Here is a 26553-nt window from a genome sequence, read left to right as displayed (position 1 = left end):
TCTCTCTCTCTCTCCCTCTGCCCCTTCCCCACCAGCGCATGCTTGCACGCATGCTCTCTCTCTAAAATAAATAAATAAATCTTTAAAAAATAGTAATAAACTGTTTCTTTGGCATGCCTGTTAAACCATCTAATGATCATTTTGTTTTTTATCTTGAGAAGCAGTTTTTACAAAATGTTTGTTTTTCCCCTAGTGATTGCTTTAAATTCTCTACTTCTACCCATCTCAGGTGATGAAAATGTACTTAGGAAACAACAAGTAGGTCTAAGAAGGTAAAGAAAGGTAAAAGCCAGAAAGGTTAAAGGTTCACATTTAGGTCAAAAGGCCTTTAAAAAATTATTATTATAAATAATTATAAATAAAAGGCAGATGTCACTTAGAAAATTATTTTCAGTCTTATAAATGGGATAATTTTTCTATATTTCTTAATCATAAATTTGTTCTTTTGACCTTGAATGCTGGTTCTACCTTGCTAAAGCCAAAAAATATAAATGATATCAGCTGCAAAAACTAAATAGTTTAGTCTACTAAGAAATAAACTAGTACACAGTTCATCACTTTAGACTTTTCCAACAGCAGGCCCAATCCAATCTGAACTAGGTAAAGCCATACTACAATGTAAGCTTCAGAGATCTGAGAACCCAATACATATTCCACTAATAAACATTTCCTCACATACTGGATATAAGTCTTTTCTGGCCTTCCTTGTAGCATCTGAAGCCTTTCACTAAAAATAAAACCATTACTTTGTATATTATGGTCTTGATATATTTAAATGTTAAATATTCTTCTATCAAAAGAAATTATTTCAGGGCGCCTGGGTGGCTCAGTCGTTAAGCGTCTGCCTTCGGCTCAGGTCATGATCCCAGGGTCCTGGGATTGAGTCCCACATCGGGCTCCCTGCTCAGCAGGAAGCCTGCTTCTCCCTCTCCCACTCCCCCTGCTTGTGTTCCTGCTCTCACTGTCTCTCTCTGTCAAATAAATAAATAAAATCTTAAAAAAAAATGATTTCGAACTATATTTGTAAGTCACACTTTTCTAAACAATATGCTAAATTCATAAACTTCTATCTCCACTGTTAGCAGCCAAGTCTATACCACCATCCTATCAAGCTTGGATTTCTGCAACTGTCTCCTAAACGGACTCCTTGCTTTCATTCTGTACATTAGCAAGAGTGATTTCTTTTTTCTAGAGTAATCTTTTAAAAATGCATATTAGAAATGTCCAAAACAAGGGTGCCTGGGTGGCTCAGCTGTTTAAGCATCAGACTCGATTTGGGCTCAGATCATGATCTCAGGGTCCTGGGATCAAGCCCTGCATCAGGCTCCCTGCTCAGCAGGGAGTCGGCTTGTCCCTCTCCCTCTGCCCCTCACCCCTGCTCCTACTCTAAAAAATAAAATCTTAAAAAATAAAATAAAAACCATGGTATTCTACCTTCATAGCCTATGCTCTTTGTTGCCTGAAATGTTTTCAACTCCACTTTAATACTTTATCAACCACACAGTATAATGAGGTTTCCCTATTCTCTTAATTTTTTAATAAAATTTTCAAATATTAAAGGTAGTAAAAATCCCTGATTCTGAATTTAACAGCTGACATTTAAGGTGTAATAAGCAAGACACACAGTTTTTTTTTTCTTCTGATTTCAATGTGATTGCCTAGTAATTTCAAGTGACCTCTGCTGTCACCTTAAAAGATATGTGAAAAAGCACTTGTCAGGTTTCATTATCCTCTTCAAATACTTTAATCTCTCAATTAAATCCCATATATTCATCTTTCTAGAAATCTGTACTTCTTGCTTTATCTTTTAACAAGACAAGAAGAGCAAACAATATGAGAAATTCATCCATTACAAAAATAAATACCCCACATAAAAAAATATTTAAGAATCAAAACATTAAAATGCTGGTGGTTAACTGACAATGAAAAAAAGAAATTGAACAAGGACAAAAAATTTCCTTAAAGAAGATAAGGAAGAAAACTAGGAAATGGGATATATGTGGTTTCTCCTTAAAAAACTCAACTTCTACCACTTAAAAGAAACACAGAATTTAAATCCCAAAATTTATAACGAATTGCCTGACACCTCACCAAAGAAGATATATAGATGGCAAATAAGCATACAGAAAGATGCTCCACATATGTCCTCCACATCATATGTAAATTAAAATACTGAGATACAATACCCACCAATTACAGTGACCAAAATGTGGAACACTGACAATACCAAATGCTGGAGATAATGTGGAGCTATAGGAACTCCCATTCAATACTGATAGGAAGGGGCGTCTGCCTTCGGCTCAGGTCATGATCCCACGGTCCTGGGATCGAGCCCCACATTGGGCTCCCTGCTCCACAGGAAGCCTGCTTCTCCCTTTCCCACTCTCCCTGCTTGTGTTCCCTCTCTCACTGTGTCTCTCTCTGTCAAATAAAAAAAAAAAAAATACTGATAGGAATGCATAAAGGCTAATGTTAGAAGGTGGAGGGTCAGTAATGTATCCTCCAGACTGAGAAGACACTTCAGTATGAAAAAAGCAAGTCACTACATACTGCTTACACAGAGTTTTATGCAGGGTAACTTACACAGCAGGGAGGCTCAGGGGACAGACAATCCAGGCAGTATGCAGGTATCCTTTACCACTGTTCTCTGCCCCATCTTCCACCCCTATCTGGACCTTAATTCCCAGCTTTTATGGAGCAAGGGGCACGGTGGTGAGGTCATAGGGTAGTTATCTAAAGTGGCGCCATCTGTGTGCCAGAAGTTCCCTACTAGTTATCTAAAGTGGCGCCATCTGTGCACCAGAGAGGCTCTCTACCGGTTATCTACATAGCTCCATCTGTGCGCCAGAGGGCCAAGGATGGAGTCAGTGTTGTCAGCACTCCTACAGTACAGTAACTTTGGAAGACAGTCTGGTGGTTTCTCACAAAAGCAAACATACTCTTACCGTATGATCCAGCACTGCACTCCTTGGAATTTATTCAAAGAAACTGAAAACTCAATTACATACAAACACCAATACACAGATATTTATAGCAGCTTTCTTCATAACTGCCAAAGCCTGGAAGCAACCAAGATGTCCTTCTGTAGGTGAATGGACTGATAAAATGTGGTACATCTAGACAATGGAATATTATCCAGCACTAAAAAGAAATGAGTTATCAGTTCATCAAAGACATAGAGGAACCTTAAAAGCAAGTGACTAAGTGAAAGAAGCCAATATGAAAAGGTTACATGCTGTTGATTCCCACTATATGAATTCTGGAAAAGGCAAAATTGTGTGGACAATGGAAAGATCACAGGTTGCCAAAGGTTGGGACGGGAGGAAAAATAAATAGGCAATGTGCAGAGGATTTTTAGGAGATGAAAATACTCTGTATGATACCATAAGGATGGACACATGTCATTAGACATTTGTCCAAATCTACAAATTGTACACCACCAAGAGTGAACCATAATATAAACTATGGACTTTGGTCAATTTTGACATATCAGTATGTTTATCAACTGTAATTTATGTACCACTCTTGTGGGGTAAGTTGATAATGGGGGAGGCCATGGCCGTGTGACGGCAGAGGGTATATGGAAAAATCTCTGTACCTTCTCTTTCAATTTGCTGTGAATCTAAAATGGCTCTTAAAAATTTTTTTCTTAAAAAATTCATATGAAATCAAGAGACCCCAAATAGCCAAAAAAAAAATCTTGAGAAAGAAAAAGTTGGAAGATTCCCACTTTCTGATTTCAAAACTTAATATAGGGGTATCTGAGTGGCTCAGTTGGTTGAGTGGTTTAGTGCCTGCCTTCCACTCAGGTCATGATCTCAGGGTCCTGGGATAGAGCCCCATGTCGGGCTCCCTGAGTCTGCTTCTCCCTCTGCCCCTCCCCCCCGGCTCATGCTCTCTATCTGAAATAAATAAAATCTTAAAAAAAAAAAATACAAAGCAACAGCAAGAAAAACACTGTGGAGGGCGCCTGGGAGGCTCAGTTGGTTAAGCGACTGCCTTCGGCTCAGGTCATGATCCTGGAGTCCCTGGATCGAGTCCCACATTGGGCTCCCTGCTCGGCAGGGAGTCTGCTTCTCCCTCTGACCCTCTTCCCTCTCGTGCTCTCTATCTCTCATTCTCTCTCTCTCGAATAAATAAATACAAAATCTTTAAAAAAAAGAAAAAGAAAGAAAAACACTGTGGAACTGGCATAAAGACAGATACACAGTCCAATGGAATAAAATAGCCTAGAAATAAACCACATATATGGTCAATTGATTTTCAGCAAGGATGCCAAGTCCATTCAACATGGAAAGGACTTCTTTTCAACAAACAGTGCTGGGAAAACTGTATGTCCACATGCAAAAGAATGAAGTTGGATTCTTTACATCATATACAAAAATCAACTCAAAATTAACCACAGACCTAAACATAAAAGCTAAACTAAAAAACTAAAAAAAAAAATTTTAACTAAAAAACTCTTAGAAGAAAACACAGAAGGGTGCCTGGGTGGCTCAGTCATTAAGTGTCTGCCTTCAGCTCAGGTCATGGTCCCGGGGTCCTGGGATCGAGCCCCACATTGGGCTCCCTGCTCCGTGGGAAGCCTGCTTCTCCCTCTCCCACTCCCCCTGCTTGTGTTCCCTCTTCGCTATGTCTCTCTCTGTCAAATAAATAAATAAAATCTTTAAAAAAAAAAAAGAAAACAGAAGAAAATCAGTACGACATTGGATTTGACAATAACTTCTTGGATTGAACACCAAAAGCACTGGCAACAAAAGAAAAAATAAACTGACTTCATCAAAATAAAAAACTTTTGTGCATCAAAGAACAGTATCAAGAGAATGGAAAGACGACTGACAGGGAGAAAATATTTGCAAATCATGTATCTGATAAGGGATTAATATCCAGAATATATCAAGAACTCCTATAACTCAACAAAAAAAAGAAAAATCCAATTTAAAAATGGACTTGAACAGATGTTTCTCCAATTAGCTATACAAATGGCCAATAAGTGCATGAAAATATGTTCAACATCATTAGTCATTAGGGAAAGGAAAATCAAAACCACAATGAGATACCACTTCACATCTATTATGATGACTACTTGTCAAAAGTAAAAATGCATTTTTTAAGATTTTTAAGCTAGAACTCCATCAACCTACTGGCAAGACAACAGTACATCACACAATCTTTATCATATGTAGTTCTAAGCTCTTAAATATTAATTTCCATAACAGCCTACAAAGAGTTCAAGTCCACACAAAAAAAGATAACTATCTTTAGTGCCCTGGAACACAAATATATTAGACTTAAATAACACAAGTATACATTAAAAACTTTACAGAGCTTAAAGTTCAAGAAAACATTGTGCAGGATAAGAAAAAAATTTATCAGTAAAAACATTTTTTTTTTAAAGATTTTTTATTTATTTCTTTGACAGAGAGAGACACAGTGAGAGAGGGAACACAAGCAGGGGCAGTGCAAGAGGGAAAAGCAGGCCTCCCGCTGAGCAGGGAGCCCAATATGGGGCTCGATCCCAGGATCCTGAGATCATGACCTGAGCCGAAGGCAGACTTTTTTTAATGACTGAGCCACCCAGGCGCCCCTCAGTAAAAACGTTTTTAAAACCAGTAGGGATATAAAATAATTTTATCAATTTGAATAGCCATACACAGAACACTGAACAACTGCATATTACACATTCTTTTCAAATACAAATAAAAGGGGCGCCTGGGTGGCTCAGTTGTTAAGCGTATGCCTTCGGCTCAGGTCATGATCCCGGACTCCTGCGATCGAGCCCGCATCGGGCTCCCTGCTCAGGGGAAGCCTGCTTCTCCCTCTCCCACTCCCTCTGCTTGTGTTCCCTCTCTCGCTGTGTCTCTCTCTGTCAAATAAATAAATAAAATCTTTAAAAAAAATACAAATAAAAATTATAGAAATTGACCATATAAAATGGAATGAAATGACAGCTGGGTTTTGCAATTAAAAGTCAAGAGACGGGGCGCCTGGGTGGCTCAGTTGGTTAAGCGTCTGCCTTCGGCTCCGGTCAGGTCATGATCCCAGGGTTCTGGGACTGAGCCCCACAGTGGGCTCCTTGCTCAGCAGGGAGCCTGCTTCTTTCTGCCTGCTGCTCCCCCTGCTTGTGCGCTCTCTCTCTCTGACAAATAAATAAAATCTTTTTAAAAAAAAATAAAGAGACAGTGTGAGTGGGAAGCTACAGATGAAAAAGATTAGCCAAATGTTGATACATGGTGAGGCTGGGCAATGGGTGGTTTTGTGTATGTATGACAATACATAATTTTCTATATGTTTAAAATATTTCATAATAAAAAGTATTTAAAACTTAACTATAGACAGAGGTTTTGGTTCAGGTTAAGATGAAGTCAGCACACTCCTCCCTGTCTCCCACTGAATGCAAATAAAATCCCTGGATGGAATAACCATCTGAGGACTCTGAAAAGTAATATGTTAGCAGGCAGAATGGAAAATGAAACAGAACTCAAAATAGGACTGAAATGGCAGTGAGTTTCCCAATTTTTTCCTCCAGTCTCTCCATACCAAAATTCAAAGTTTGCCTGACACCAGATGTGTGCACTGGATGCAGGCAGATCTCCAAGAAGAGCCATTTATTTCTGATTTGATGAGTGGGGAAAGGGCTTCTATGAGTAAGAGAGAGTGGGAGAAATTCCTTGGGGGGAGGTGTGTGTGTGTGTGTGTGTGTGTGTGTGTGTGTGTGTGTGCGCGCACGCGCATGCGTGCGCCTTTTCTCATTTTCTCCCACCCCAGAAACAAAGCACACCTATAGTAGTACAGAATAACTAGCAGCTAGGAAGGCATCTAAAATCAGAAAAAAAGGAAAAATTCTCTCTGACAGGAGGAACTCCTCTCCAAAAGCACTGAAGGATCTCTTTTGCTTATTTTTCTATCCTCTGGTCACTAGATCCAGGAGGCTGATAGAGTCAAATTATGTGACAGAGTAGGAAAGGAAAGGAAAATTTCAGGATTAAGTCAAAAGAAGATGGGTCCTTTGGAGCAAAGAAATGTTGGGAATATCACAGAGAAGGAAAGCTCAATAAAGTGAAACCGTAAGGTTCAGTGTGATATCTTGAGCTCATGTCCAAGGTGCACAGGTATGGATCCCACCATAACCAGCAAAATAAAGGATATGTGAACTAAAACATGGGGTAGACCACCACCACTGGCTACTGTGTGGTAAACACAAGGGAAAAGTCTGGATAGTACTTCAAAGTTATGAAAACTGAACTGACATTGGAACTACAACCCATAAAAGGTGGGTCAGAATTTGTAGCCTAACTCTAACTAGGCCAACTACCTGCTAAAGCCAAAAAAAAAAAAGGCACCCAGCATTCTTCACAGGATTTAAATAAGATCTGTAATGTCAAAACATGATATTCTAGGAGAATTCTCTGCCTGCACACCTGCTCTAAAAAACTACAAAAAGTTCTTCAGATGGGAAAAAACAAATACTGGAAGGAAACCTGGAAATTCAAGAATGAAGAACAATAGAAACTGGCTTTTGTCATTTCTGAGAAGTTTGCTGTAATTCTTATCTTTGTTCCTTTGTAGATAATCTACGTCATTTTTCCTGAGTGCTCATTACTTGGTGTGTGCTAGCCTGGTGATGGGTTCTCTTGTTGTCCTGGGATAGCCACAATTTTCAGGAGAAACTTACGTCTCTGGGTCTTCCGGCCCGTCTCTCCTGAGATACAGACTTCTGATAATCTAGACTTCTGACAGTTTTCTGGCCCTCCCTCAGGGGTTGAGGATTTTTCTTTTCCCCTCCTCTAGATTCAGTGGATTTTCACCTGAGGTGACAGGGTTTCCTATCTTTCCCCAGGGGTTTAAGGCTTTTGTTATTTAGATCGGAATCCAGCTTTTTGCTTTTCTCACTGTACTGCATGCTCCTCACTACGGGCTGAATCCTTGGGAAGCACTCTGTCTGTCTCCTACCCTTTCCCCAGTGTTACAAGTAAGCTTCTGGGTGACATCTACTGAAAAGAGCCCGCAAGTGGGTGTGAACTCTCCTCTATGGTTTCTAGAGATTCTGTACTTTTGCACTACCACAAACTTGATCTTTAGCAATGTATGAAAAATTCTAGCTGAATTTAGGTAATTACCACAGAGAAATGAAAACATGTTCACACACAAAAACCTGTAAATTAATGTTCTTAGCAGCTCTATTCCTAAATAAATGAGCACATAAAAAGATAGTCAACATCCTTAGCCATTAGCAAAATGCAAATCAAGACCACAATCAGATACCATTATATACCTACTTGGTTAAAAGAAAAATTACTGACAATACTACATGCAGCAAGAATGCAAAACAAGTGAAACTTTCATACATTGCTGTTGGGAATGCAAAATGGTGCCTCCACTCTGGAAAAAGTTTGACATTTTCTCATAACATTTAACATATATTTATCGTATGACCCAACAATTCTCCTGTGTATTTACCCTGGAGAAATGAAAACCTGTGCTCACGTAAAACCTGTATTTGAATGTTTACATTTATTTTAATTGCCAAACTCTAGAAACAACTCGAATATCTTCCATCAGCTGAATGGATAAACTGCAGCATAACAATACAATGGAATATAACCGCAATTAAAAAGGAATGAACTCTTGATATATACAACTTGGATGAATCTCAAGGCATTATATTGGAAGAAGCCAGTTTCAAAGATAACATACTGTGTGATTCCACGTATACACATTCTTTTTTTTTTTTTAAGATTTTATTTATTTATTTGACAGAGAGAGACACAGCAAGAGAGGGAACAGAAGCAGGGGGAGTGGAAGAGGGAGAGGGAGAAGAAGGCCTCCTGCTGAGCGGGGAGCCCAATGTGGGGCTGGATCCCAGGACCCTGGGATCATGACCTGAGCCGAAGGCAGACGCTTAACCATCTCAGCCACCCAGGCGCCCCATATATTAAATTTCATAGAACTGTACACCAAGAGAAAAAACTTAATTATACTATATGATAATTTTAAAGCAGTTTTAAAGATTTTTTTTTTATTTGAGAGCGAAAGAGAGAGCGAGCTGGGGGGAGGGGCAAAGGGAGAGGGACAAGCAGACTCCTTGCTGAGCATGGACCCTGAGGAAGAGCTCCATCCCAGGACCCTGGTATCACGACCTGAGTCTAAACCAAGAGTTGGATGCCCAACTGACTGTGTCACCCAGGCACCCCTTAAACCAGTCTTAAAAGCCAAGTTATATACTGTATGATTCCATTTGTATGACACTGTAGAAAAGGCAAAACCCTAACAGGAAACAGATCAGGTTGCCAGAGTTGGAAGTTAGGGGAAGAGGTTGGCTACAGAGGAACATAAGACAATTTCTGGGGGTAAAAGGAACTGCCCTATATCTTGATTATTGTGGTGAATACATGATTGTGTTTATTGAAACTCAAGTATACAAAAAAAGGGTAAATTTTATTGTAAGTAAACTATACTTCAATAAATCTCAATATAGCTGCTTTTATAAAATACTTGTGGGACACACTATTTAAAAGAAAATACTTATGCGGTGTGTGGGTGGCTCAGTCGGTTAAGTGATCAAATCTTGATTTCAGCTCAGGTCATGATTTCAGGGTCATGAGATCCGGCCCCATGTGAGGCTCTGTGCCCAGCAGGAAGTCTGCTTGGGATTCTCTCCCTCTTCCTCTGCCCCTCCCTCTGCTTGCACTCTCTCTCTCTCTCTCTCTCTCTCTCTCTCTAAAATAAATCTTTTTAAAAAACATACTTAGACCAAAAACTAATGATGTAATATATGGTGATTAACATAACAATAAAAATTAAAAAAAAAAAACATACTTAGGGCGCCTGGGTGGCTTAGTCTGTTAAGTGTCTGTCTTTGGCTTAGGTCATGACCCCAGGGTCCTGGGACTGAGTCCCACATCAGGCTGTCAGCTTCTCCCTCTCCCTCTGACCACCCCTTTCTTGTGCTCTCTCTCCTGCTCTCTCTCAGATAAACAAATAAAATCTTTTTTAAATATAAAATTAAATTAAAATAGAAAAAGCAAAACTATAAAGGACCTCAGAATAAGTCTAATAAAAGATGTGCAAAAATTGATAGAGAAAATTAGTAGACCTCATTGAAAGACCTCCTTAAAGGAGACCTAAATAAATGTAGTATCATGCTAATAAACTGAACAGCAAAATTTTGTAAAGATGGCAATTCTCCTCAAGCTAAACTACACTGTCAATGAAATCCCAATGAAAATCTCAATGGGATTTTAGTGGACCCTGACAAACTGACCCTAAAATGAATAAAGAAGTACAAAAAGACAAGAAAAACTAAGACATGCTTAGGAAGAAAAGGAAAAAAAAAACACTTCAAGATAGGAGAACCTACTCTAACATTAAAACTAACTACAAATCTTGGTATCTAAGATAATGTGATATTGCCACAGAGGTACAAATAGAACAACAAAAAAACCTTTAAAAGTCCTAGGACATATCCACATAAATAGATACTTCAAGCATGACAGAGGTGGGATACCAAATCAGTAGGACAAGAAAGACTTCCCAATAAATGAGCCTGGAACATTGAGTATGCATAGGGAAAGAATTAAATGGATTCACAATACACAAATATCAGTTCTAAGTGGATTAAACATTCAATATAAAAGGAAAAAATGTAATGTTTCTAACTGATGATATAAGAGAACATCTCTATGACATCCCAGGAAGAAGAAAACAAAATACAAAAAAATAAATATAAAAAACTGATAAAGTATATTAAAAGCAACCATAAAAACAACACACACAGCATCATAAAAGATACCACAAAAACAATATAAAAGACAACATCAAAAAACACTACCAAGTCCAGAGAGGGACAAAACAGTTGCTACTCATATAACCATCAGAGGACTAACAACCAAACTTTATTAAGAGTTCCTAAAAAAGAAAAAAAAAATTGACAGGCACGTGGCTGGCTGTCAGAAGAGCATGCAACTCTTGAGCGGGGGGGGGGGGGGGGGGGGTCATGAGTTCAAGTCCACAATGGATATAGAGATTACTAAAAAATAAATAAACTTAAAAGAAAAAAGTAGAGAATCACAAGATTAATTTTAGGAAAATTTGCATCCCTCCAAAAATGCTTTACAAGTAACAAATGGTAAGTCTCACAAATGTAATGTTGAGTGAAGAAGCATGCTAATCATGAATATATATAGATTTCATCTATATGAAATGATATATATATATATATATATATATATATGGCCCCCAAAAAGGCAAAACAAATAAAGTGTGTAGTGATACACATACCTATGATTATCACCAAAATTGTGGGTGGTAATTTGTCTCCTGAAAAGGGCTATGATTAGGAAAAGGCACATGGGGAACTTCTCAGGTGATGGGAATGTTCTTTTTTGGCTTGGATGATGGTTACCTACATGGTTCACTTTTATAATTATTTTTTAAAGTATACATACATGTTTCATGTTTCATGTTCTTTATATATGCTATATCTAGATGTAATATAGATAATATAAAATTCTTTTATAATGACACTCAACCATTCAGGGGTGCCTGGGTGGCTCAGTCATTAAGTGTCTGCCTTTGGCTTAGGTCATGATCCCAGGGTCCTGGGATTCAGCCCCACATCGGGCTCCCCGTTCAGCAGGAGGCCTTCTTCTCCCTCTCCCTCTCCCACTCCCCCTGCTTTTGTTCCCTCTCTTGCTGTGTCTCTCTGTCAAAAAAATAAATAAATCTTTAAAAAAAAAAAAGACACTCAACCATTCAAAAAGTTGTTATTAGGTTGAGTTAATCTAATCATACAACAGCATAAACCTAAATGGTCTATTGAAACCATGTCCCTATTTGTAATTTGTTAATTAGCTAATTCATTCATTGCTAAGTCTGTTTGCTTTGTCCATAAATCTTTAACATGGGAACATATCATAAAAGTACCAGCTGACTAAGCCTAATTCTACAAAAGTCTGAAGAAGAAAACAAAATTTTTTTTTGAGAAAGAGCAAAATTTTTTTAAATAAGGAAAATATAAAACTTTGATCAACAATAGTGCATTACAAGCACTACAGAACCCTGAGTTAGGATACTTTACAGGCTTCCCTATTAAATTAAAAGCTCTAAATCCTCCTGTGATATAGAAATGATATGTGAAGACAGAACAAAGGAATCAATATTTAATAACCATGTCACCTTGCATTTGCACAGAACTCTATATTTTATAAGAGCTCCAATGAACATCTCTCATTTGCACTATATCTGATTTTCAGATATGGAAAATGGGGCACCAGGATTAAAATGAACAATAATTCCATGTCAGAACTCAACTGTGGGTCCATGATATGTTACTCAGAGTCCCATTCAACAGCAAAGAATTGATCAGTGCTATGGACCAATGTGCAAGAATAATATATATTTCTGCCAAAGGAAGTCTCTTTCTACATAAATAACAATTTCAGTGGAACTTCTTTTTAGTCTTCACAGCAACAGACATCTTTATAGATACTCCTTTATAACAATCTGTCTGTATTTATGTTCTCTCTAGAAATCAACCTGCTACACTGACAGCAATATGAGATACTTCACTGGATATTGTCCTACCTTTTTTATCTTTATTCCAATTTCTATTCCCCAGGTACTTTTTTTTTTTTTTAAGATTTTCCTTTGCTAACTTGAAGATGTTATTTTCAACTTTAGGATTTAATTAGCAAAATTAGATCATAAATTAAAGCTTTACTAAACATGTAGATAAGTTTGTATTGTTGTTTTTATAAGCTGAGGACTAGAAAGTTGTATCAAGGTAATCTAGCTAAGGGGCGCCTGGGTGGCTCAGTCGTTAAACATCTGCCTTCAGCTCAGGTCATGATCCCAGGGTCCTGGGATCGAGCCCCACATCGCCGCTCATCGGGCTCCCTCCTCAGCGGGAAGCCTGCTTCTCCCTCTCCCGCTCCCCTGCTTGTGTTCCCTCTCTCGCTGTGTCTCTCTCTGTCAAATAAATAAATAAAATCTTAAAAAAAAAAAGAGGTAATCTAGCTAATTCATTAATTCTAGATACTAGAACTTACTAACTTGACCTCTTACTGGCCATTAATTTTGAAGTCAGTCAGATTTGTGTTTGATTCCTGACTTGGCAACTTTATGCTTCCATAAAACAGGGATAATAGCACTTACTGCAAATGACTATGAGGAGGATTAAATGAGAAAATGCTTGTATAAGTGTCTAACAGTAAATTATGAATAAATATTTGTTTGGAAGTTAATAACAGCATGCTGCTGATGGTGATAATTCAAATAAAAACTGTATTATGTAACATAAATTTCCCTAAGACATTATATAAGTATATTACACCTAAATATCTTTCTTTTAATGCAAACAATCAAAATGCAAAGTAAGATTCTAACCATAAATCTTGTTATTCTAATCAAGGAAATGAACGAAAAAACAAGTATTAGAGAAATTGGAATCTTTGTACACTGTTGATGGGAATATAAAATGGTGCAGCTGCTATGGAAAACAGTATAGCAGTTCCTCAAAAAATTAAACACAGAATTACCATATGATCCAGCAATTCTACTTTGGAGAATATATCCAAAGGAACTGAAAGCAGAGACTTTGAAGGGATATTTGCACACCCATACTCAAAGCAACATTATTATTTTTATTTTATTTAGAGAGAGAAAAAGAGGGAGAGAGAGAGAACATATGGGGTTGGGGAGGGGTAGAGAGGGAGAGAGAGCACCTCGAGCATATTCCCCACTGAGCAGGGAGCCCAACACAGGGCTCAACATGGGGCTCAATCCCACGACCCCAAGATCATGACCCAAGCCAAACCAAGCGTCAGACACTCAACCGACCAAGCCATCCAGGCGCCCCTCATAGCAGTGTTATTCACAACATCCAAAAAGTGGAAGCAACCCAAGTGCCCTTCAACAGATGAATGGATAAACAAAATATGGTTTATACAGGGGCGCCTAAGTGGCTCAGTTGGTTAAGTGACTGCCTTCGGCTCAGGTCATGATCCTGGAGTCCTGGGATCGAGTCCCACATTGGGCTCCCTGCTCAGCTGGGAGTCTGCCTCTCCCTCTGACCCTCCTTCCTCTCGTGCTCTCTGTCTCTCATTTTCTCTCTCTCTCAAATAAATAAAATCTATATATATGGTTTATACATACAATGGAATATTATTCAACCATTAAAAGGTAAGAAATTCTGACAAACGATACAACATGGATGAATCTTGAGAACATTATGCGAAGTAAAAAAAAAAAAGTCAGTTTCAACAAAACAAACACTGTATGATTCCACTTACATGAGGTATACCTAGAGTAGTTAAAATCACAGAAGCAGAAAGCAGAATCATGGTTACCAGGGCCCCAGGGGGTAGGGGGAGTGGTAATAGAGAGTTACTACCTAATAGATGTATTTAACATGTGTTTGCAAGTTCTGGAGATGGATGTTGGTGATGGTATCACAAGAATCTGAATGTACTTAATACCACTGAACTGTACGCTTAAAAATGGTTAAGATGGTTAATTTTATATTGTGTGTATTCTACCACAACAAAAATAATTTTTTAAAAAAGGAAGGAAATTCTGATACGTCCTACAAAATGGATCAATCTTAAAGACATTATGTGAAATAAGCCAGTCACAAAAAGACAAATAATTTAAGATTCCATTTATATGAGGACAGTAGTGAAATTCATAGAAATGGAAAGTAGATTGATGATGCCAGTGATGGGTCGGGGAGGAATAAAAGGAGAACAGGGCAACTATATTGCATCATTTCTCAAATTCTGGATTTATCTAGTTGCTTCCTCCTAGTATGGTTTAAATGTTTCTCCAGTCCCTTTATTTCCTATATACTCAAGTTACATCTAAAAGCTTGATTCGAGGGTGCCTGGGTGGCTCAGTCGTTGGGCGTCTGCCTTCGGCTCAGGTCATTATCCCAGGGTCCTGGGATCGAGTCCCACATCGGGCTCCCTGCTCAGCAGGAGGCCTGCTTCTCCCTCTCCCACTCTCCCTGCTTGTGTTCCCTCTCTCGCTGTCTCTCTGTTAAAAAATGAATAAAAAAAAAACTTAAAAAAATAAATAAATAAATAGAAGCTTGATTCAAGGGGCACCTGGGTGGTTCGTCTGACTCTTGGTTTCAGCTTAGGTCATGATCTCAGGGTCATGAGATCGAGCTCCATGTCAAGCTCTGTACTCAGCAGGAAGTCTGCTGGAGATTCTCTCTCTCCCTCTCCCTCTGCCCCTCCACCCACTTGCTCCCTTGCTCTCTCAAAAATAAATAAATCTTTAAAGAAAATAAAAGCATAATCAAATTCAAATTAAGAACTCTTCATAGGTTATTTTGTATATTTTATGAGCTTTGGCATAATTTTCTCCCCTAATGTCTAATCTGCCATTAATCCCACCTAGTGTATTTTTTCATCTCAGACATTATAGTTTAGATCTCCAAAAGTTCCATTTTGGTCTTTTTCTTTATAATTAATAAAATTTATTTTTTTTAAAGATTTTAATTATTTAAGAAAGAGAGCATGAGCAGGGGGAGAGATGCAGGGCACAATCCCAGGGTCCTGGGATCATGACCCAAGCCAAAGGCAGACACTTAATTGAATGAGCCACCCAGGCACCCCAGTAAAATTTATTTTTTAGAGCAGTTTTAGGTTCACAACAAAACTGAGTGGAAGGTACAAGGAGTTCCCACATACCCCCATCCCTGCACATGCACAACCTCACCCACTACATTTTGGTCTTTTTCTTATCTTCCATGTTTCTATTTAATATACTCAATCTTTCTGGGAGCACCTGGGTGGCTCAGTTGGTTAAATGTCTGACTCTTAATTTCAGCTCAGGTTATGATCTAATAAGGGTCCTGGGATCGAGGGCGAGTTACATCTAAAAGCTTGATTCGAGGGCGCCTGGATGGATCAGTCAGTTAAGCGTCTGCTTCGGCTCAGGTCATGTTCCCAGGATCCTGGGATCGAGTCCCACATCGGGCTCCCTCAGCGGGGAGACTGCCGCTCCCCTTGCTTGTGTGTGCTTGCGCATGCTCTCTGACAAACAAAACCTAAGAGAAGGGGGGGGGGTCCTGAGATCAAGCCCCAAGTAAGGCCCTGTGCTGAGCATGGAGTCTGCTTGAGATTCTTTCCCTCTCCCTCTGTCCCCCCCCCCCCCCCCTGCTCCTACTTGCTCTCTCAAAAAAAAAAAAAATTTTTTTTAATCTTTCTTCTAGTTTCTTAAGCATATGAAATATAATTATAAAAACTGTTTTAATATCCCTCTCTACTAATTCTATCACCTGTCACTTGTTTTGGTTTTGACTTTTTTTTTTGTCATCATAGGTCAGTCATATTTTCCTGCTCCTTTGCATGCTTCATATTTCTGATTGCATGCCAGACACTGTGAATTCTACCTTGTTGGGTTTGGATATTTTGTATTCCAATATCTATTCTTGAGCTTAGTTCTGGGACATAATTAAGTTTCTTGGAAACAGTATGACCCTTTCAGGTCTTGCATTTAAGCTTTCTAGGTTGGGTTGGAGCTCCGAATTTTATTTTATTTTTTTTAAAGATTTTATTTATTTATTTGAGAGAGAGAGAGAATGAGAGATAGAAAGCACGAGAGGAAAGAGGGTCAGAGGGAGAAGGAGACTCCCCGCCGAGCAGGACGCCCGATGTGGGACTCGATCCCAGGACTCCAGGATCAGTCCCGCATTGGGCTCCCTGCTCGGCGGGGAGTCTGCTTCTCCCTCTGACCTCCCCCCTCTCATGCTCTCTCTCTTTCTAATAAATAAATAAAAATATAAAAAAAATAAACATCTGGTTGTTCAAAACCCTCTTTAATGCTAGCATTTAATGAACACTACTCTGTGAGGGGTACTATGCCAAATGCCTAATATATGTTACCTTATTCAATCCTCTATAACCCTTGCAATAAGTACTGTTATTACTCCTATTTTACCAAGGACGCCCCAACTCAATGCTTTTAAGAAATTTGCCTAAGGTCACAACCAATAGATGACAGAAGAAAGTTTCTCTGATCCCAAAGCCATTGTTCTTAACCATTATGATTCACTGCTATCTCAGGAATTATTAGGATACAAAGCCAGATGTTATCAATGCTGAAGTTAAAAATGAAATTCTGAAACTACTTAATTTAAATGCTAACACTGATCAAAGACCTGAAAAAATGAGCAATGCTGCTTTATTTGAAGTGTACTATAAATCCACTTGATAATTTATAAAAATACAACTTTCAAATATAAAAGCAAGTTTAATTTGAACAAAGAATATGATTGAAATGAATATTAACTATCATCTGAAACTAGAGAATGTAGGTTCAAGTGTATAATGTTCTACAACAGCTCTGTCAAATAGAATATGTTGCAATGACAGAAATATTTTATATCTACTGTTCAATACAGTAAGCACTAGCCACATGTGGCTACTGAGCATCCGGAATGTGTCTACTGAAACTGATAAACTGAGTTTTTAATTTGAATCTTAATTAGCATAAATCTAAGTTATAATTATCAATTCATTGGTCTGTCTCTAACACTAGACTGTGAGCTCCTTAATGAATGGAATGTTTTTCCTCTCTCTCTCTCTCTCTCTCTCTCTCCCTCTCCAGTGCCTTGGTATACACATTTACTGATGTGTGGTAGAATGTGTGGATGGAATTTACTAGACGTGTCCAAGTAAGTTTTCTAAATGCATCAGGGTGATACAGGTTACAGTGTGCAGACTTAATCTATTGGATTATATCTATTCTGATTTTTGAAGCAGATGAAGTATCTTACTCATATATTCACCAAACATGTTCTGAGCTTGTATAGACTACAGGCACTCTGTTGCATGTTCAGGATATTTTGATGAATAAGACTTGTTTCTGGCATCAAGAATCACTCCATCTGATAGAGAAATACACGCAACTGTTCCACAAAGTAAGAATATTTTTAAAGGGCGCCTGGGTGGTTCAGTTGGTTAAGCGACTGCCTTCGGCTCAGGTCATGATCCTGGAGTCCCTGGATCGAGTCCCACATCGGGCTCCCTGCTCGGCAGGGAGTCTGCTTCTCCCTCTGACCCTCTTCCTTCTCGTGCTATCTCTCATTCTCTCTCTCTCAAGTAAATAAAATCTTAAGAAAAAAAAAAGAGTATTTTTTAAAGGTAAAAATAATTATTACGGGAACCACCAAAAAAAAAAATAATAACCACTTGAGGGTAGAGGAAAGTTTTACAAATTGAAGAACAACTCAATCTAGTTTAAAGATGAACAGCAGCTCACCAATTGAGAGAGAGCAGGATGGTGGTGAGGCATTTCAAACACAACAACAACAACAGAAAAACCACAAAAAGGCATGACTTGGGGGGAGCAAAAAGTAGTTCACTATGACTAGAACATGGGGGAAGGCATGGTAGAGTCATAAGAGCTAAACTAGAAAGATATACAGATGGCCCACAAATCACGACGGTGTGACTTTGGATTTTTCAACATTACAGTGGTGCAAAAGTGATACACGTTCAGTAAAAATCGTACTTCCAATTTTGAATTTTGAACTTTTCTCAGGCTAATGATACATGGTACAATACTTTTTTTTTTTAAGATTTTATTTATTTATTTGACAGAGACACAGCGAGAGAGGGAACATAAGCAGGGGGAGTGGGAAAGGGAGAAGCAGGCTTCCCACGGAGCAGGGAGCCCGATGCGGGGCTCGATCCCAAGACCCCAGGGTCATGACCTAAGCCGAAGGCAGACACTTAACAACTGAGCCACCCAGCCGCCCCCATGGTACAATACTTTTTCCTGATGGTGGGCAGTAGCAGCAAGCCACAGCTCCCAGTCAGCCATGCGATCAAGAGAATAAACAACCAACACACTTACAACCATTCTGGACCCTTACAACCATTGTTTTTCACTTTCAGTATTCAGTAAGTTACATGAGATATTCAACACTTCATTATAAAAGAGGCTTTGTGTTAGATGATTTTGCCCAATGTAGGCTAAAGTAATTGTTCTGAGCATGTTTAAGGTAGGCTAGGCTAAGCTACGATGTTCAGTAGGTTAGGTGTATTAAATGCATTTTTCACTCTGGTATTTTCAACTTACAATGGCTTTATCGAACTTATAATGATGCCATTATAAGTCAAGGAAGATCTGTATTAAAGCTAAATTCTAATGCTCTTTATGTGTCACATTATAGAATGCCCACTTAATCCTAACAGGACAGCAAACAAAGTGCTGATGTTTATTTTTTTAAAAAAGGAAAAAAGTAGCGGGCAGACTTAATTCCATTACTCGATGAACAAACTTTAAAAAGCAAAAGCAAAATTATAAATAGTGTTTATCATAGATACCAAGTAACTATCCAACTCTAACAAGCAAGGTATTAGGATAGGCACTTTAACTTTTTTTTTTAAAGATTTTATTTATTTATTTGACAGAAAAAGACACAGCAAGAGAGGGAACACAAGCAGGGGGAATGGGAGAGGGAGAAGCAGGGAGCCTGTTGCGGGGCTCAATCCCAGGACCCCGGGATCATGACCTGAGCTGAAGGCAGACACTTAACGACTGAGCCACCCATCCCGCCACTTTAACTTTTAAATGACCAACATTAAATCACTTTGAAGAGAAATGTAAACATTATTTGTATACCTGACATGAATTATGGGAATACACTCATCCAAGATTACACTAAAGTTTCAATTTTCTCAGTCAATAAAACCCACCCTGAACTTATTACTAGCCTAGGAAATGTTTACAATTTGCAAAAAAACTGATTACTCTATTAGTTTTTGGGGAAAAAAGATTAATCCATTTCTAGCTATTTATTTTCTCATAAATAGGGCTAAAACACCTCTCCTCCCAATATGGCAGTTACCAACTTCCCAATGCCAGATCATTAATTATATTTAATGTCAATCACTTCTCACAATTATTCAATTCCACAGTTGCCTTTTTTGGTTTTTCAAGTAGCATTCCAAACTGTTATCTCTTCCTCCTTCAGGTGTCCAACATAACATGTTCTTAAAGCATTACTTCACAGAAGTATCACCCTGAACTTTTCCTTAAAAATAAAAACAAATCCATTTTTATTATTTCTGCCTACAACCACAAGTCACCATAAATTCTGATTTGAACACCCAAGGTGCTCAACACCTAGCTCCCTTTGTATAGTCAAGGAATGTGAAACCTTCTACTTATATTAAACTTTACCGAGAATTTGTGCAAAAATCTCTCAATAAATTCCTCCAGGCTAACAGTCATCATACTTGGACCAGGCAATCTTCAAATACTTGGGCAGTCCACCAATAATTATGTAGTTCAAACAAAGTTTTCTAGTTCATTGCTATATGTGCAACATGGAATTAAAAATCTGCTAAAATTGTGGCTTAAGTGGATTAAGTGTCCGACTCTTGATCTCAGCTCAGGTCTTGATCTCAGGGTTGTGAGTTCAGCCCCATGCTGGGCTCCACACTGGGTGTGGAGCCTACTTTAAAACACACACACACACACACACACACACACACACACCTGCTAAAATAAAGACAAAACTGAAAAAAGAATAATCTGACTAATTCCTTAACACCTATATATATTTAAACTCCTGGGGCTAAACATTCTGAAACTGGGGAGATAAAATCTTTTTAGACACTATTTCTTGTTGTTGTTATTACTAACAATTACATTTAATGAGAACTTACTACATCCTAGGCACTTGGCATACATTAAGTTACTCCTCACAAGACCCCTATGAGATAAGAATTATTATTTCTATTTTGCAAATGGAATAAACTCAAATTCTGCTCAACATCAAGCAGTGATGGAATTGGGTTCTAAGAATATAAATCTGTCTAAAGTGTGTGACACCAATGGTAGCAATTAAGCTCAAATGTCCATTGAATTGAACTGCTAACATTTCTTTTAAACAAAATCAAGACAGTGGAGTAAACAATGTTACTTCAATTATATTTTCTCTTAAAATGTAATGAACCCTCAGGGGGTGGGGGGAATGGGTTAGCCTGGTGAGGGTATTAAAGAGGGCACGTATTGAATGGAGCACTGGGTGTTATATGCAAACAATGAATCATGGAACACCACATCAAAAACTAATAATGTATGGTGATTAACATAACATAATAAAATTAAATTTAAAAAATATATATAATGAACCCTCAGAATCCATAAAGATACAAAAGCAGACATTAATGTTAACTATAGTTTTAAAGTTAATACCCAGTGACAGCAATCTGTGACAATTATAGTCATTTATTTTTCATACAATGCTCAAAATGAAGTGGTTTCTATACTAACAGGTTTTTAAACACATAGTAATTAAAAGAATCAAGCATTCAACCATATTGACTACATATACTTAAATTACTCAGAACATTTTTACTTTTTTTTTAAAGATTTTATTTATTTATTTGAGAGAGAGAGAATGAGAGATAGAGAGCATGAGAGGGAAGAGGGTCAGAGGGAGAAGCAGACTCCCTGCCGAGCAGGGAGCCCGATGCGGGACTCGATCCCGGGACTCCAGGATCACGACGTGAAGTCGCTTAAGCAACTGAGCCACCCAGGCGCCCACTCAGAACATTTTTATATACTATTTATAAACTGCAATTTGTTAATCAAGTTTACCCACAGTAATAAAAATATTTACCAATAAATGATTTTAACAAAAGGGCTAAATACACAATATATTTGTGTATATAATATAAAGTTAGAAAAACTGAACACTCCAGAGCACAGGTACTAAACATATAACAAATATATACTACTTGAAGAGTTTATTTTTTTTAAAGATTTTATTTATTTATTTGACAGAGACAGACACAGCAAGAGCGGGAACATAGCGGGGGGGTGGGAGAGGGAGAAGCAGGCTTCCTGCGGAGCAGGGAGCCCGATGTGGGGCTCGATCCCTGGACCCTGGGATCATGACCTAAGCCGAAGGCAGACGCTTAACAACTGAGCCACCCAGGTGCCCCTACTTGAAGAGTTTAAACTTCAAGTTCCATTAGTTAATAAAATAATAGACATTTAAAAAAATAGACATTTAAAAAAAATAACACTCAAACTGTAAAATACAATTAATTTATATCGGGAAAGGAAAGCAAGTTCTCTAAATTAAAAAAAAACAAATACACGTAAAATTATTTCAGTGAACATATGTTGTTTTTGTCTGTCCAGCAACCTTTCTCTCCTCTCCAGGAAATGACACCTCAATTTTCCTAAAGAAGAACCATACTTTGGTTGCCTAATTTTTTTTTTTTCTAAGTAATCTCTACACCCAACATGGGTTCAAACTCACAACCACAAGAGGGGGATGCTTTACCGACTGAGCGAGACAAGCGCCCCGATGTTGTTTACTCTTAATTCATGTGGTTCAAAACTGTATGCCTATACCCCACTCCATGGTGAGAACAAGATCCAACCCTGACTACACAAAGCATTCTGTCACTCTAGCCATAGAGATTGCCTCTAGGATAGGCAATGACACAGTCAGGTTAATGAAATTCCCATATGGTAGTCTGTTGGAATCATAGAGAAAGGGAAGTTCTCTCTCTTTTGGAGTTTCTAAGGCTGTAGGATGTAAGCCTGGTGCTATTAGTACCATCTCTCCCAGGGAGCTTTACTTGAGACTCTACTTTTCCATACTGATTCCCAAATACCCAAAAGGAACTAGTGGTTACCTGCTGGCAGGGGAAAAGATAAACTAGGATTTCGAATTTCAATGTTATATTTTCCATAATGTTTCCATTTTTCAAAAGCAGGCACATACACTTTTATAACAGGAAATAGAAAACATTTAAAAATACTGCCTGTTTTCTTCTCAAATATGCTCAGATACCAATATTTAATGTCTTAAAAGTATTAACAATTTTATCATAATTTTCAAAGTGTAGAGAAAATCTATTTTAAAAGAATCAACTTTTTCACTTGGCACAAAAACAAGCTATTTTTGTTTTGGGGGGGTTGTGAGTAAAATTTTTAAAAAATTGGTTCTCTTAAAAAAGATGGTTCTCAGGGCGCCTGGGTGGCTCAGTCGTTAAGCGTCTGCCTTCAGCTCAGGTAATGATCCTGGGGTCCTGGGATAGAGCCCCATGTTGGGCTCCCTGCTCCACAGGAAGCCTGTTTCTCCCTCTCCCACTCCCCCTGCTTGTGTTCCCTCTCTCGCTGTGTCTCTCTCTGTTAAATAAATAAAATCTTAAAAAAAAAAGTTTCTCTTTTTAAAAGGAATATATGACACAATTCTATATGGAAAAAATTGGTTAACGTTTTAGGAAGTTTCGCAGCCACTATAAAAATTACTCACTAAAACTAAAGATTAAAAGTGACCAAATTAGGGGGCGCCTGGGTGACTCAGTCGGTTAGGCTTCTGACTCTTTTTTTTAAAGATTTTATTTATTTATTTGACAGAGAGAGACACAGCGAGAGAGGGAACACAAGCAGGGGGAGTGGGAGAGGGAGAAGCAGGCTTCCCACGGAGCAGGGAGCCCGATGCGGGCTCGATCCCAGGACTCTGGGATCATGACCTGAGCCGAAGGCAGACGCTTAACGACTGAGCCACCCAGGCGCCCCAGGCTTCTGACTCTTGAGCTCAGCTCAGGTCTTGATCTCAGGGTCCTGAGTTCAAGCCCCGAGCGGGGCTCCATGATAGGCGGGAAGCCTACTTTAAAAAAAAAAGAAAGTGACCAAATTAGGTTTAATAACTTTATCAATTACTTTAGTCCTATAATTCTGAATAATATAAGACCTGAAAGGTCAGTTAAATCTTTTAGTTATAATTATTTTACATAATACTGCATTATGGGAGAAGTTACATACCATTGTTTCTTCTTAAATATAGGAAAGTCAGTCTCTTGAGAATGTAAAAGTTCTACTGAATATAGTAGTCTATAAATTACAAAGGAAGACAGCAATACATGCTTTTATTCTCTTGCTTTTGTTAGCTTCTATCACTCTTTCCCTTTCTTCGCAAGCTCAGAACCCACTCCTGAATCTTCTCTTTTTTTAAGTATTACTGTGTTTTATAATCTTCAGTAAGGACACTCAGAAGGCGCCAATGACACTTTCTTGATATAATTAGATGGCCAGAGTGATGTTCTTTTTTTTCCTTCAAATTTTTATTTAAAATCTAGTTAGTTGGGGCGACTGGGTGGCTCAGTCATTAAGCGTCTGTCTTCGGCTCAAGTCATGATCCCAGAGTCCCAGTATCGAGCCCCACATCGGGCTCCCTGCTCAGCGGGAAGCCTGCTTCTCCCTCTCCCACTCACCCTGCTTGTGTTCCCTGTGTCTCTGTCAAATAAATAAATAAAATCTTTAAAAAAATAAAAATAAAATCTAGTTAGTTAACATATAGTATAGTATTGGTTTCAGAAGTAGAATTCAGTGATTCATCACTTACATACAACACCCAGTCCTCATCGTAAGAAGTGGCCTCTGTAATACCCATCCCCATCTAGCCCATCCCCTACCCTCCTCCCTCCAGCAACCCTCAGTTTGTTTTCTATCTTTAAGAGTCAGAGTGATGTTCTTAAGTGGAAGAGATAATCACCTATCAAGGATGACTACAGGACGCCTGGGTGGCTCAGTTGGTTAAGCAACTGCCTTCGGCTCAGGTCATGATCCTGGAGTCCCGGGATCAGGTCCCGCATCGGGCTCCCTGCTCAGCGGGGAGTCTGCTTCTCCCTCTGACCCTCTCCCCTCTCATGCTCTCTCTCTATCTCATTCTCTCTCTCAAATAAGTAAATAAAATCTTTAAAAAAAAAAAAAAGGATGACTACAGAGAGCATCTGGAGGCCAGCGGCATCTTCTTACAAACAAGTGGCAGATTCTAAAAAGTTAAGATAAGGTGATACTCAACAAGCTCATTACCTTGTCCAACTCCAGAAAGACAGCTTGTTCATCATCCTGGGCAATAGCTATGCCTCAAAATGTGGACGTTTTATTAATTAGTCATATGGTTTAACTTAACTCTAAACCTTAACTCTCCCACATCTATCAAACCCCAAATCGGTTCACTTTGTCTGCAAACTCCTTTCTTCTACTGCTAGATCACTTGCACACATGACCCCAAGGAATGCTTTAACATAAACAAAGGTAGGGGCGCCTGGGTGGCTCAGTTGGTTAAGGATCTGCCATCAGCTCAGGTCATGATCCTGGAGTCCCGGGATCGAGTCCCACATCGGGCTCCCCGCCCAGCAGGGAGTCTGCTGCTCCCTCTGACCCTCTGGCCCTCTTCCCTCTCGTGCTCTCTATCTCTCATTCTCTCTCTCAAATAAATAAATAAAATCTTAAAAAAAAAACATAAACAAAGGTATATCCAAACCACCTTAAAAACTGAAATAAAAACATTTATAAAAGTAACAAAGAAAATGGGTCTTTCCAGATACAACAGGGGGAATATTTTACTCTAGTCCCTTAGCCACAAAATGGTTATTCTGCTTATATTTACAAATACCTACAATACTTTTTAGGCATCTGAAAGGGAAGTAAAAGAAAACCGTAAGATCGCAGAGACAGGAACTTAAAGAACAGCCCGTTTTAAACTCTTCTCTCAACATTCTCACAGAGTAACGCTCGGCTCATTCTCAAAACATCCTATGGTGGGCCAGGATGGGATGGTGAAGGAAACTTGAGTGAGACTGAGAACAGGAAGACATTGGAAAAGATAAAAACTGAATAGTCCAAGAAGGCTGCACTTGTTTTGCTCCTTCGGGTCCCCACTGATTTTCTACTTCTTTTTTTCGATTTAATGATTAATATTTCTACGCATCAGAGATCTAAGTGTAAACTCCATCACCCAATTCCATCCACATCCACAAATCCCAGCGGAACCAGTCAAATATACCTGTGCGTCTCCTGGTTGTCCGAGAAGCGAGAGACGACGGCGCCCAAGTGAACCTTGCGGTTGGGAACTCGGCACTGGCAGATCTCCCGGGACAGCGAAAAGGGACGAGACGAGGTGAGCTGAAGGAAAGCGGAGGACTGGAAGCAGACACGACTAAGGACTCCTCTCAGGCCCCTGAGCTGAGCGCAAGAGGGAAGCCAGCTATGCCACCAGACCGGAGAAGTCGCCGGATCCCAGAGCCGACCAACGGGCGGCCCCGGAGGTCAGATCCCTTAAGCTGCTTCGCCCTGCCTTCCCTGTCGCCCTCCCTAAATGGCTGTCCCTTCACATCCTTCAGAGCCCAGGACTCACCTGTCCACACTAGAGCTGCCAATTCTCTTGGGTCAAAGCCGCCCGCCTCTGATAATCATAGAGATGAAAAACCAACGGAGAAAAAACTCCACCTCCACCGCCCACCCTCACGTGACTCTCCTAGCCGCTGGGCCTGTTGGGATAGTGGCGAAACACGTATGGGAGGGGCACGGAGAACCCGCCCCGCCCCGGCCTCCGGCCCCGCCCCGGCCTCCGGCCCCGCCCCCTCAATGTTAAGGCGGGAAGGCGGGAGGGCTCCTAGAAGCTCTCTGCCTTTCCCTCTGCTACCTTCCTCCCAACGCACGTGAGCGTATACAGAAAAGTCTGTTAAATTGAATATTTTGTGCCTACTGCCACTTCGTTGG

General features: G+C 39.2%; 1 protein-coding gene across 1 annotated transcript in view; it reads right to left on the bottom strand.

Moving 5' to 3' along the window:
- MICU1 (mitochondrial calcium uptake 1) overlaps positions 1 to 26343 on the bottom strand; it is a 247185-nt gene extending 220842 nt beyond the window's left edge. The window contains exons 1-2 of the mRNA XM_073878854.1: positions 26189 to 26343; positions 25838 to 26016 (exon numbers count right to left, since the gene is read on the bottom strand). The gene's annotated coding sequence lies outside the window, so the exon portion shown is untranslated. The remainder of the gene's footprint in view (positions 1 to 25837; positions 26017 to 26188) is intronic.
- Between the last annotated feature and the right edge of the window lie 210 nt (positions 26344 to 26553).

This window comes from Callorhinus ursinus, unplaced genomic scaffold (assembly GCF_003265705.2).
Source record: "Callorhinus ursinus isolate GAN/ISIS: 27379988/994484 unplaced genomic scaffold, GSC_fseal_2.0 scaffold31, whole genome shotgun sequence".
NCBI classification, from domain to species: Eukaryota; Metazoa; Chordata; class Mammalia; order Carnivora; family Otariidae; genus Callorhinus; species Callorhinus ursinus.
Note: the sequence above shows the minus strand (reverse complement) of the source record. Positions and strands in the feature narration are given on the sequence as shown.